At 38.3% G+C, this 13548-nt stretch overlaps 1 protein-coding gene across 4 annotated transcripts in view; it reads left to right on the forward strand.

The window, feature by feature from the left end:
* The window catches only part of ZDHHC3 (zinc finger DHHC-type palmitoyltransferase 3), a 161695-nt gene that overhangs the window by 3450 nt on the left and 144697 nt on the right, over positions 1–13548 (forward strand). Inside the window, exon 1 of one of the 4 annotated variants that reach the window (XM_053714465.1) lies at positions 7566–7862. The exons of the other annotated variants lie outside the window; for them this stretch is intronic. The gene's annotated coding sequence lies outside the window, so the exon portion shown is untranslated. Of the gene's footprint in view, positions 1–7565; positions 7863–13548 lie in introns of those variants that run through there. 4 annotated transcript variants of the gene reach the window in all.

Below are 13548 nucleotides of genomic sequence, written 5' to 3' on the forward strand. Positions count from 1 at the left end.
AATTGTATGTAAAAGCTCCTTTTACCAGAATGCTGCTCTTTGCTCTACTGAGTGGGTCTGGTTTTTCCACAGCGCATCCGCTGTGCAGAATTATTTAACATTAGTTTGTAAGTTTACTGCCCCTTTAATTACTTTCTTTTTTACTTCCTATTCCTATATTTCCCAAGTCCTTTTCACCCTTCCTTCTCTTTACCCCAACTTTGTTTCTGCATCTTTTGCCTCTTTCAGTTTCAGTTTACTTGATTTTTTTAAATTATTTTTAAAGATAGATAATCCCTTTATTATTCCCCAGTTTTGCATAGCCAACACTGTTTTTAATATACTTATTACCTCAGTGATTACCTTGTATCTAAGCCTCTGCAGACTGCCCCCTTAGCTCAGTGCTTTTGACAGACTTGCGTTTTAGCCAACCATTGCTGACTCCTTAATAACTCCACGGGAGTGAGCATAATGTTATCTATTAGACACGCCTGAACTAGCGTTGTCGAACTGTGAAAAACTGTCAAAATGCACTGAGATAAGAGACAGCTTTCAATGGTTTAAAAATAAGTTAGAGACGACCTAGGTTAAAGGGAAACTGAACCCAAATTTGTTCTTTCATGATTCAGACAGAGCATGCAATTTTAAGCAACTTTCTAATTTACTCCTATTATCAATTTTTCTTCGCTCTCTTGCTATCTTTATTTGAAAAAGAAGGCATCTAAGCTAAGGAGCTAGCCAATTTTTGGTTTAGTACACTGGACAGCACTTGTTTATTGGGGGTGAATTTATATACCAATCAGCAAGAACAACCCAGGTTGTTCACCAAAAATGGGCCGGCATCTAAACTTACATTCTTGCTTTTCAAATAAAGATACCAAGAGAATGAAGGACATTTGATAATAGGAGTAAATTAGAAAGTTGCTCTTTCTGAATCACAAAATAAACAATTTAGGTTCAGTATCCCTTTAAGCTTTTAAAAAAGAATACCAAGAGAACAAAACAACTTTGCTGTATCATGAAAGTTTAATTTTGACTAGACCGTCCCTTTAATTAGTTCCCTTTAAACAAATATTCATTTAACTATTATTTCCAGGGGGAAGAGGGGGGGAAATCCAGCTTTTCATTCCATTCTATTTCATTCTATGTTTCTATCTAAAGGGTAGTAGATTCAGGAGTAATTTGAGGAAGCACTTCTTTACAGAAAGAGTGATTGATTTATGGAATAAACTTCCTCAAGAGGTAGTAGCAACAAACACTGTGGGGGACTTTAAAAATGCATGGGACAAGCATAGGGCTATCCTACGGACTAGATAAGTTTATACTGTTAGGTAAGGTCGAGCAGACTTGCTGGGCCTATGGCTCTTATCTGCCGTCAATATCTATGTTTCAATGTCAATATCTATGTTAATTTAAAAGGACAATAAACAACTTGAGATTTTCAAATAAAATGTTATGTGTAAAGAAACAGCTTTGCATTATACTTTATTTATTTTCCCACTTTGTATGTAATTTAGTTCTGAAAATTGAGCATTTCTGAACTTGAAATGCTTAAAGGGACACTGAACCCAAATTTTTTCTTTAGTGATTCAGATAGAGCATGCAATTTTAAGCAACTTTCTAATTTACTCCTATTATCAATTTTTCTTTGTTCTCTTGCTATCTTTATTTGCATCTAAGTTATTTTTTTGGTTCAGCACTTGTTTATTGGTCAGTTAAATCAATCCATCAATCAGCAAGAACAACCCAGGTTGTTCACCGAAAATGGGCCGGCATCTAAACTTACATTCTTGCTTTTCAAATAAAGAAACCAAGTGAATGAAGAAAATTTTATAATAGGAGTAAATTAGAAAGTTGCTTAAAATTGCATGCTCTATCTGAATCACGAAAGAAAAAATTTGGGTTCAGTGTCCCTTTAATGCACCCTGCTGACTTTTCAAGGCTAACTTTGCTACATATCCCTCCCTAATTGGATTTATCAGATAACAACTGCAAAATTTACTTTATACTAACTTTATGACAGTGACTAGCCTTGTCTGTGGACTAAAGTCTAGACTGGTTCCTCCAAATAATGCAAATGGAGGATGGAGTTTGGCCAATAAAACATTATAGCAGTAAAAAGGATGTGAATTTGTTTAAAAAAAAAAAAAAAGTTAAAACTTGTCTGATATTTATGTTCTGTTGCTATAGAATAAGATATCGCTTGCATACTAATGTGATCCGGTATTACAAGTAAAGCACAATGAGAACACAAGCTCACGTTCACATTGCTAAGAAGCATTGCGCTCACAAGAGCGCGCTTCCATAAGCTCCAATTAGCATGGGCTAGTGATTTTAAAACCTCATCTTGTGCTATCTGTAAAGCTTCACTTGTAACCTAGGCCTATGTGAGTACTTTTGCCCACATTATAATGTTACATATTTAAAGGGACAGTAAACACTTTGAGCTAGATTACATGTGGCACATAAAATTATTGCGCTCCCGCAAACTGGCAAATTTGGCCATTTTTTGGGCGCCTGATAATTAACTAACCTTTATAAGTGGCTGGTTATTGCTACCCTGAGCTCAGAAAATGAACCTGCGATCCGATTTCTGGTTAATTTTCTAAAAGTGCCACAAATGCCCTCAAAATAGAGGGCATTATAGTTTTTGTTTTTAATAAAAAAAATGCACTAGGCAATTTTGGGGCTTTAAAATTGGTGGAAGTAGGGTGCTAGAATAAAAAAACGGCATGAAAAAGTGCCTTTACATTGCGGTCTATGGGAAATATATATATAGACACAATAGGAAAAGACAGAGAGAGGGTTCCAGGCTCCAAGTGTTTAAAGGGCAGCCAAATAACCACTTAATTAAAGGGACAGGATAACAAATATGAAGGCAAGATAAATGTCCCCAGACAGGCACTCAGTTTTGAAAAAAAGTCCTTGTTCTGGCTGCTGGTAAGATTAGGTAGACGGTTGCAGGCTGCTGTGACAGCCTGGGTGTGCTGCTTTCCTTCAATCAGTTTGCTCCATCACTGTAACATTTCCTGAATGAAATCTAGTCAGGTAAATGTAACAATCTGAGTTTAAAAACAATCTTTATCAAACTACTTGTTTTGTTTAAAAAAAACAATTTTGTTTTGTCTACAAAACAAGTTATGTTGAAAAACCCCAAGTTGTGTCGATAAAACAAGTTAAAAAAATATTAAAAGTGCATGGTTTCTCTGGACTTCCACAGTGATAGGGATAGAATGGCCCCAGCATTTATGGCATATGCACTTATGTCTTATTGATAGATTGTTTGACAAGTGGCTAGAGTATAGCTAATGGACGTACATTTTATTTTAGAAAAAAATTACATATTGTAGTGATTAATACACATTAAATGGAGATTAAACAAAACTATTATTATTCATATCAAAGTGCACCATTTAAACGTATGAAAATATTTTATTTAGAAAAAGAAAAGAAAAGAAAAAAAAAAGATCAAGGTAAAAGTGTTTAACCTGATTTTTAAACAAGAAATGCTTAATCTACAAATTTACATTTGCTATAGAAACACACTTTTATGATTCAGATAGAGCAAGTCATTTTAAACAACTATCCAGTGTTATCTAATTGTATTTGTTTTCTTTGTATCCTTTGTTGAAAAACATACCTAGGCAAGCTCAAGGACATCAATGCACTACTGGGAACTAGCTGCTGATTGGTGGCTGCACATATATGCCTCTAATCATTGACTCACCTAATGTGTTCAGCTAGTTCCCAATAGTAGATTTTTGCTCCTTCAACAAAGTATACAAAGAGAATGAAGTAAATTGGAAAGTTGTTTAACATTGTATGCTCTATATGAATCATGTAAGGAAAATTCCCTTGAAGCTGTCCAAAACACAAATAAATCTGGATAATTTAAAAGACATTAATTTAATGATAATTTATTTAACAAACATTAAAAAATTAATATAGACAGCGCCAAAGAAAACAAAATATCTTTCAAAATATGTAAAACATTACATTTATTGTAGATTTAAAAAAAAAATACAAATAGAATCATATGCCACTTTAAACATATGTGGGCAATAAAAAGTATGGAAACAAGTGAAAAATACAGTTTGTCTATAAAAGGATTGTTTACATCAAACGTTTACAAATACGATCATGCAATAAAAAGACAAACACTGCTTGCCAATACACTGTCATGAGCACAGTGTTATATTTACACAGAATATGCATGAGCCTTATAATCAGTCACCTATATTGCAGAGTCATATCCACATGACAGAAGCAATTGCAAAGTGAAATTACACCGTACGGAAACCTAACACCAAGTGTCTTACAAAGTCCATCTCCAAGGGATGCAGCAGTCAGTAACTTAAGCTATGCAAATGACTTTGATGATAAAATGATTATGGTGATTTTATATGCCTTCTTTATTTTAGATAAATTATTACTGTGGTTCTCTAAGCTTCCTAAAGCGAGCAAGATACCAGACCACACAAATTGCCAGTAACTTCAGTAACAAATTGTTGCAGGGGCCCTCAAAGGATATGTACAGTGATAAAACAGTGATAGCTTTTACTAGAAGCAGTTTTGCTAATGGAAGTCTATTGCAAAAATGCTTCTTTTTAATTTTGAAATGCACTATACACATTTCAATTTTGACCTTTCTACCCCAGTCTCTTTCAGTAACTGCACTTGTGAAAGCAGAGTTTTATGCTATATCTGCGTATTAGTCCTGAGCAGGAAGTATCCAGTTAGCTAGTTCCACACAACAGGCACACTAGCTGTGTCCTGCTCTCCTGCGCTTGAGGCTCTGAGCGGGACTTTTATTTGTTAAATGCTTTTGCAAGGTTAAAACATGGAGTTGTAATTTCAATCGGGGCCGGATTTATAATAAGGCAGAGTAGGCATGTGCCTACAGCTCCCTCCATAGAGTGGCGCCTGTCTCTGCCTATTATAAATACTGGTCAGCCAGCGACCTTAACTAAGATGGCTGCCGGCAGTGAAGTAACAGAACTGCGCATGCGTGGCATGTTTGTTAAGGTTGCCGCAAGTATTAAGCATGCACGACATCCGGCACACGTGGTGCTGTTATTTTACTGCTGGCAAAAATACAGAAATAGTCCAGCACACCGGAAGTACTGTGCCCGCTGCAGGGGAGACTACAATCCCCTCATCATAATACAGGTTGCAAACGACTAAGCAGCCGGCCACAAACCAAAATACAGAAATAGTCCAGCACACCCCAAGTATTGTGTCTGCTGCAAGGTAGACTGCAATCCCCTTTTGTGGATTTTATTTTACTGCCGGCAGCCATTTTAGTTAAAGTCGCTGGAGGGTGCTTCATATTTTGGTGCCTACAGACATCTGGGCTGTATATCCGGCCCTGACGTCAATAGTGCAAAAATGCTCTAATTAGAGCATAGAGCAGAGAGAGAAGGGCGCCTCCTAGTGTAGCCAATTTTTTATAAAAGAAATAATGCAAGTGCAAACATACTCACAATATGGGAAGGCAGAGGTAGTGCCTAGGTGAACGGTCTGGGAACTTCACAGTGTCCCAGCAGACTGTGCACTGAACTGAGGGCTGCTCAGATCTGTAAATTTGGAGAGAAAACAAGAGGGCGACCCCTAGTGCAGATCAATTATGGACAAGTGGTGAATATCTGCTTATGCTTACGAATGGATACTCACAGAGTGTATTGCACCCTGTAGTGCAAATGTAGCGTACTAGGAATATTATGGTGTCCTAGTGCACATGACCACCCAAGCAGTACTGTTGTAGTAGGAGATGAACTTTGAGTGTAAAAGGATAGACGTCAGGATGATAAAAAGAGAACTCCAGTATCGATGTATAAAAATATTTAATAAAAAAAGATAAAAGAAGATATACACAGATCTACAATGACATCTGCAGAATTATATAACATTATATTAGCGCAAACATTGTAAAACCAAATTTCCCCTTTGAATTTAAAAAATAACTGCTGTTTTACAGACCCGCTCTCTGTGATCTTCTGAGCTGGTCTGTTTTTTTCTAACAGTGCATCGGGCCAGCTGTATAGTCACAGCCCGGCCCGACTGCGCCATAGCACTAAGTGCAGCTCGCTCCTGCTGTCTGACAGAGCATGGGCGAGCTGCACTTAGTGCTATGGCGCGGTCGGGCCAGGCTGTGACTATACAGCTGGCCCGATGCGCTGTTAGAAAAAAAACAGACCCGCTCAGAAGATCACAGAGAGCGGGTCTATAAAACAGCAGTTATTTTTTAAATTCAAAGGTGAAATTTGGTTTTACAATGTTTGCGCTATTATAATGTTATATAATTCTGCACTATGTGCAGAATTATATAACATTTTTTTTATGGTTTACTGTCCCTTTAAGTCAAAATTAAACTTTCATGATTCAGATAGAGCATACAATTTTAAGATACTTTCCAATTTACTTCCATTATTAAATAGTGCACCGTCTTTTTATATGCACACTTTGAGGCACCAACTCCTTTTGAGCACGTGCAAAAGTTCACATTGTATATGAGTCTGTGATTGGCTGATGGCTGTCACATGATACAGGAGGCTGGCAAATTAAGTACATTTTGAAATTTGTCTGAAAAGAAAATCTACAACTCATTTAAAATTGAGAGTAAGTTCTACTGCATTGCATTTTTTTTATGAACTTGTTTATAATGCAATTATAAAGTATTTAATGGTCCTTTACATTTTCATTAGAGCCACATGTTATCATTAACTTGTTCCGGCAGTTTTTCCACATTCACTAAAGTTTTTGTGGTTAAGCAAATCAATGAAGCTCCTTAGTATATCCAGCCTTCTAAAGATAGCAATATCGACTGAAAAAACATGCACAGTTAAAACCAAACGTTTTTTCATGATACAGATAGAGTATACAATTTTAAACAACTTTCTTGTATACTTCTGCTATCAAATTTGTTTCATTCTTTTGTATTCTTATGTTGAATGAGCAGCAAAGTACTACTGGGAGCTAGCTGAACACATTGGGTGAGCCAATGACAAGAGGCATATCTGTGCAGCAAATCAGCAGCCTGCTCCCAGTAGTGCATTGCTGCTCTTAAGACTCCCTAGGTATGTTATATCACAGGTACTTTAAAATAGCTATTGACAAGATTTGGCAACGTATTCATGCAAAATCCATCCAAAAACTGGCCTCTATATAGAAATATATTGCATCATCATTTAATTCAGGGGGACATTTGTACTATTTCTACAATAACCTGATATTGTTTTTAATACATAAGTATAATTTAAACCCCACAACCTCTATGGCTTCAAAATGAAGTAGTCTGGATGTGTCCGGTCAGCCTCCATTTTTTTTTAATGTAAATAAAGAAACCCCAGCTACCTGTCTGATGCTTTCTGACTAAAGCCAAACTTGTCATATCCTAATAAAGACACTTGCATTGTCCTACGTGTTCAGAGGGGAGAAAAATGGGCGGGAATTTAGTTCACAGTAGTGATGTTTTCTGCAAGGTAAAGAAGGGCAGGGTTGCCTTTAGACAGGTGTAACGTAGGAAGTGACTCACTACAGGATGAACTGCAGAAAAGCTTCCTGGTTGCTACTAACTATTTGCTCTGAGCCTGGGTGGACTTTTTCCAGCTCTCAGATTTATTCTTTTTAGTTTGTGTTTAACAAGCCCTCTTGTTGAAGTTTTTTGTTTGCTGATTCCTTTTTTGTTTTGCTTTAGGCAGCTTAGCAACATTTATGAAATGGTGTAATGTATATGTCGTTGTGTAAGGATTGCAGTATTTGGTATTGTGAGCTTGGCATTGTGAAGAAATTCTCATCTGCTGTTTGTTACTTTGGAAAAAATGGCTTCTGTTGCTGACAGTATTACTCTGTGTGTATAGGAGCGCAACAACACCGGAAAGTAGGTGGGTAATATGGTTTTGTTTTTTTAGTAGAAGTAATATGCTTTTATTTATTTTTTGTATAGTGTTAAAATTCTTAGCTTGGATGATTTTGTTAAAAAAAATCTCTTTAGAAACATACACACACTTTAAAAGACCAGTAAATACAGTAGATTTATATAATCAACAAATGCATTATGAAAAGACAATGTAATAGCACTTAGTCTGAACTCAAATGAGTAATAGATTTTTTTTTCTGACAAATTAAAACAAAAAAAAATCATGTGACAGCCATCAGCCAATCACAACTGCATATACGTATATTCTGTGAATTCTTGCATATGCTCAGTAGGAGCTGATGACTCAAAAATTGTAAATTTATCAAGACTGTGCACTTTTTGTTTATGGAAGTAAAATATGAAGTTGTTTAAATTTGCATGCTCTATCTGAATCATGAAAGTTTAATTTTGACTTGAGTGTCCCTTTAATTTGCCGCGTGTCTAGTTTATTTGTGTCCATTACTTACCTAGTGTACTTTTAATTAGAACCCCTTTTATTAAAGTGGCTTTATTAAAAAAAAAATTATCTTTGCACAAGATCTGAATGAGAACAGTGATGATTCACTAAGAATTCAAAGTGATATCCAGCCCATGTGTTATCCTATAAATCTAATTTAATTAACTGTAGAATATCTGTCAAAATCTTAGTTGTTCCATCTCATAGAACAGCTTAGAAATTTGATAGTTTTTTCTCTGTGGAGAGTATTTTTTTTTTTTTTTTAAATTATCCAAGTACTGTACATTAAACAATTAATTAAAGCAACACGAAACCCAACACGTTTCTTTCATGATTCATATAGAACCAGTTAATGATCAATTTTGCTCCATTCTTTTGCTATCCTTTGTTGAAGGAGCAGCAGTGCACAACTGAATACATCTGACAAGCCAATGATAAGAGGCTTATATGTGCAGCCACCAATTAGCAGCTAGGTCCCAGTAGTACACTACTGCTCCTGAGCCTACCTAGGTATGCTTTTCAACAAAGGATGCCAAGATAACAAAGCAAAATAGGTAACATAAGTAAATTGGAAAGTTGTTTAAACTTGCATTCTCTATCTGAATCCTTAACATTTGTAATTTGACGTTACTGTCCATTACATTATTATTTTTGCAAAAAGAATGCATTTTTAAATGTAAAACAAATGTTCCTGTGCTGAAAGACTACTGTTTTTATGGTTGTGGTATCTGTGACTGTCAGTCAGTAGAGGTGCAGGAGGTGCCCATATCAGCCAGTGAGCATCTGTCCCACATCTATTTCCATTTAAATGTGAAATATTTTTGCTTTGTTACAATACACATAATAGTTAGTGCACGATGCCTGGACTTTAATGAGTTGTGATCTGCTTTTGGCAAAATTTGTCACTGAGTTCTACTTATCTACATTAAGCCATCAATCGGCAAGCACTACCCAGGTGCTGAACTAAAAATGGGCCGGCTCCTAAACTTTACATTCTTGCTTCTTAAGTAAAGATAGCAAGAGAATAAATAAAAATTGATAATAGGAGTAAATTAAAAACTTGCCTAAAATTGTATGCTCTATGTGAATCATGAAAGAAAAAAATGTGGGTTTCATATCCCTTTAAGAAAATTGCACATGTAGCATGTTTCAAGTGTTAAGAAAAATCGGGGTGTTCTTTTTGTTTTTCACATACATAGTACACAGGGTTAATGATTTCCCACATTAGCGATTACGAAATCCAAATCTATGGACAAATGCATCTTCTGTGGGACTTTTAACTCACTTTGCCTTACGTCTATCAACCCTGTTGTATTTAAATTTTTCTTTAATAAAGGGTGTTTATTTACACTTCACAACTAATAACTGTACTTTGTGACTCTGGGGTTCAATTCCAGTTATACAGACAGGGGTCAAGTCTAGCGGGAACGCATGGGAACGGAGTTCCTGCACTATTTTTGCAGGTGGAACTAAGTTTCCCCCAGAAAGTGAACAGAAACACTTTGGTAAACACTGCTGCTGGTGGGAGGAGCTGGAGCACACTCTGGTTAGAGGGATAGTGAGATCCTCTAATAATGATCAGTAACACTTACTACACTAAATGCAAGCCTGTCAGTGGTCCTGCTATGTAATCACCCTGCTGTGTGAAACACATGGAGCTTATGTTTCTATGTTGCCTGCTCTGGGGCATTTAGCTATCCTCAGCAGAAATACGACTGTTGTTCCTTAAGTGGGTAAGACTCTGAGACAGAGGAGGAGCCTCAGGCCCAAAGGCAGCCATTCAACCCTTCATTGGTTTTAATTTGCTTTCATTAACTAAAGTTGATAGATTATATACATATAAATACAGTGTGTGTAGGTAAGTTTGTGTGTGTATAAAACTATATTAATTGTGAGGGGGTGGAAGTCTTGGTGAGTTCCCACACTTTTTTTGTAGGACTTGACCCTTGTATACAGAACACATAAATGTAAATAAAATCTGCACTGGATTAGTTAACCCAACTCTTGCCAATAGGAATGTCTACGTTGACAATGCATTAACCTCAACCAGATGTATGCAGCTTAAGCTATACAGTGCTCAATTCCTACAATCTGCAACTGTCATCAGTCACACGCCCTCTTATGCACGCGCTACCCACCAGAGTACCTAGTGCATTATTAGTAGCTTTAACCTCCCTGAGGTCACTGTCCTTCAGTAGATCATAGTGAGGGTTCAGTCTGTGAGAAACCCTTGGGGTGCGCAAAGCTTTGTTGCTAGATCTTGGACAGGACGAGGATGCCTGAAAGGGGTGGGTTGTGTACTAGGAAGGATGAGTTACACCAAGGGAACTGTGGGACACCTTAAAAACTTAGGGCGGGAGCAGTGGGGCCAGGTACCTTAGTGCCACCACACTATATTAATTCCTTTCAATAATGTGGCTGTCAAAAGGATAGTGTGGCCGCACTATCCTTTTCCTGGTAGCATAACTTTAATGGGGCCGCGCTATACTTTTTTTGGTAGCATAACTTTTAATGGTGCCACATTATCCTTTTCATTGTAGCATAACTAAAGTGGGGCTGCGCTATCCTTTTCATGGTAGCATAACTTTAGTGGGGCCGCGCTATCCTTTTCATGCTAGCATAACTTTAGTGGGGCCGCGCAATCCTTTTCACAGTAGCATAACTTTAGTGGGGACGCACTATCCTTTTCATGGTAGCATAAAGTTGGGCCACGCTATCCTTTTCATGGTAGCATATCTTTAGTGGGGACGCACTATCCTTTTCATGGTAGCATATCTTTAGTGGGGACGCACTATCCTTTTCATGGTAGCATATCTTTAGTGGGGACGCACTATCCTTTTCATGGTAGCATAACTTTAGTGGGGACGCACTATCCTTTTCATGGTAGCATAACTTTAGTGGGGACGCGCTATCCTTTTCATGGTAGCATATCTTTAGTGGGGACGCGCTATCCTTTTCATGGTAGCATATCTTTAGTGGGGACGCACTATCCTTTTCATGGTAGCATATCTTTAGTGGGGACACACTATCCTTTTCATGGTAGCATATCTTTAGTGGGGACGCACTATCCTTTTCATGGTAGCATATCTTTAGTGGGGACGCACTATACTTTTCATGGTAGCATAACTTTAGTGGGGCCGCGCAATCCTTTTCACAGTAGCATAACTTTAGTGGGGACGCACTATCCTTTTCATGGTAGCATAAAGTTGGGCCACGCTATCCTTTTCATGGTAGCATATCTTTAGTGGGGACGCACTATCCTTTTCATGGTAGCATATCTTTAGTGGGGACGCACTATCCTTTTCATGGTAGCATATCTTTAGTGGGGACGCACTATCCTTTTCATGGTAGCATATCTTTAGTGGGGACGCACTATCCTTTTCATGGTAGCATATCTTTAGTGGGGACGCACTATCCTTTTCATGGTAGCATATCTTTAGTGGGGACGCGCTATCCTTTTCATGGTAGCATAAAGTGGGGCCACGCTATCCTTTTCATGGTAGCATATCTTTAGTGGGGACGCACTATACTTTTCATGGTAGCATAACTTTAGTGGGGACGCACTATCCTTTTCATGGTAGCATAAAGTGGGGCCGCGCTGTCCTTTTCATGGTAGCATATCTTTAGTGGGGCTGCGCTATACTTTTTTTGGTAGCATAACTTTTAATGGGGCCACATTATCCTTTTCATTGTAGCATAACTAAAGTGGGGCTGCACTATCGTTTTCATGGTAGCATAACTTTAGTGGGGCCGCGCAATCCTTTTCATAGTAGCATAACTTTAGTGGGGACGCACTATCCTTTTCATGGTAGCATAAAGTGGGGCCACGCTATCCTTTTCATGGTAGCATATCTTTAGTGGGGACGCACTATCCTTTTCATGGTAGCATATCTTTAGTGGGGACGCACTATTCTTTTCATGGTAGCATAAAGTGGGGCCACGCTATCCTTTTCATGGTAGCATATCTATATTGAGGACGCACTATCCTTTTCATGGTAGCATAAAGTGGGGCCACGCTATCCTTTTCATGGTAGCATATCTATAGTGAGGACGCACTATCCTTTTCATGGTAGCATAAAGTGGGGCCACGCTATCCTTTTCATGGTAGCATATCTATAGTGAGGACGCACTATCCTTTTCATGGTAGCATAAAGTGGGGCCACGCTATCCTTTTCATGGTAGCATATCTTTAGTGGGGACGCGCTATCCTTTTCATGGTAGCATAAAGTGGGGCCACGCTATCCTTTTCATGGTAGCATATCTTTAGTGGGGACGCACTATACTTTTCATGGTAGCATAACTTTAGTGGGGACGCGCTATCCTTTTCATGGTAGCATAAAGTTGGGCTGCGCTGTCCTTTTCATGGTAGCATAACTTTAGTGGGGACGTGCTGTCCTTTTCATGGTAGCATATCTTTAGTGGGGCTGCGCTATACTTTTTTTGGTAGCATAACTTTTAATGGGGCCACATTATCCTTTTCATTGTAGCATAACTAAAGTGGGGCTGCGCTATCGTTTTCATGGTAGCATAACTTTAGTGGGGCCGCGCAATCCTTTTCATAGTAGCATAACTTTAGTGGGGACGCACTATCCTTTTCATGGTAGCATAAAGTGGGGCCACGCTATCCTTTTCATGGTAGCATATCTTTAGTGGGGACGCACTATCCTTTTCATGGTAGCATATCTTTAGTGGGGACGCACTATCCTTTTCATGGTAGCATATCTTTAGTGGGGACGCACTATCCTTTTCATGGTAGCATATCTTTAGTGGGGACGCACTATCCTTTTCATGGTAGCATAAAGTGGGGCCACGCTATCCTTTTCATGGTAGCATATCTATAGTGAGGACGCACTATCCTTTTCATGGTAGCATAAAGTGGGGCCACGCTATGCTTTTCATGGTAGCATATCTTTAGTGGGGACGCGCTATCCTTTTCATGGTAGCATAAAGTGGGGCCACGCTATGCTTTTCATGGTAGCATATCTTTAGTGGGGACGCGCTATCCTTTTCATGGTAGCATAAAGTGGGGCCACGCTATGCTTTTCATGGTAGCATATCTTTAGTGGGGACGCGCTATCCTTTTCATGGTAGCATAAAGTGGGGCCACGCTATCCTTTTCATGGTAGCATATCTATAGTGAGGACGCACTATCCTTTTCATGGTAGCATAAAGTGGGGCCACGCTATCCTTTTCA

This window comes from Bombina bombina, chromosome 5, assembly GCF_027579735.1.
Source record: "Bombina bombina isolate aBomBom1 chromosome 5, aBomBom1.pri, whole genome shotgun sequence".
NCBI classification, from domain to species: domain Eukaryota; kingdom Metazoa; phylum Chordata; class Amphibia; order Anura; family Bombinatoridae; genus Bombina; species Bombina bombina.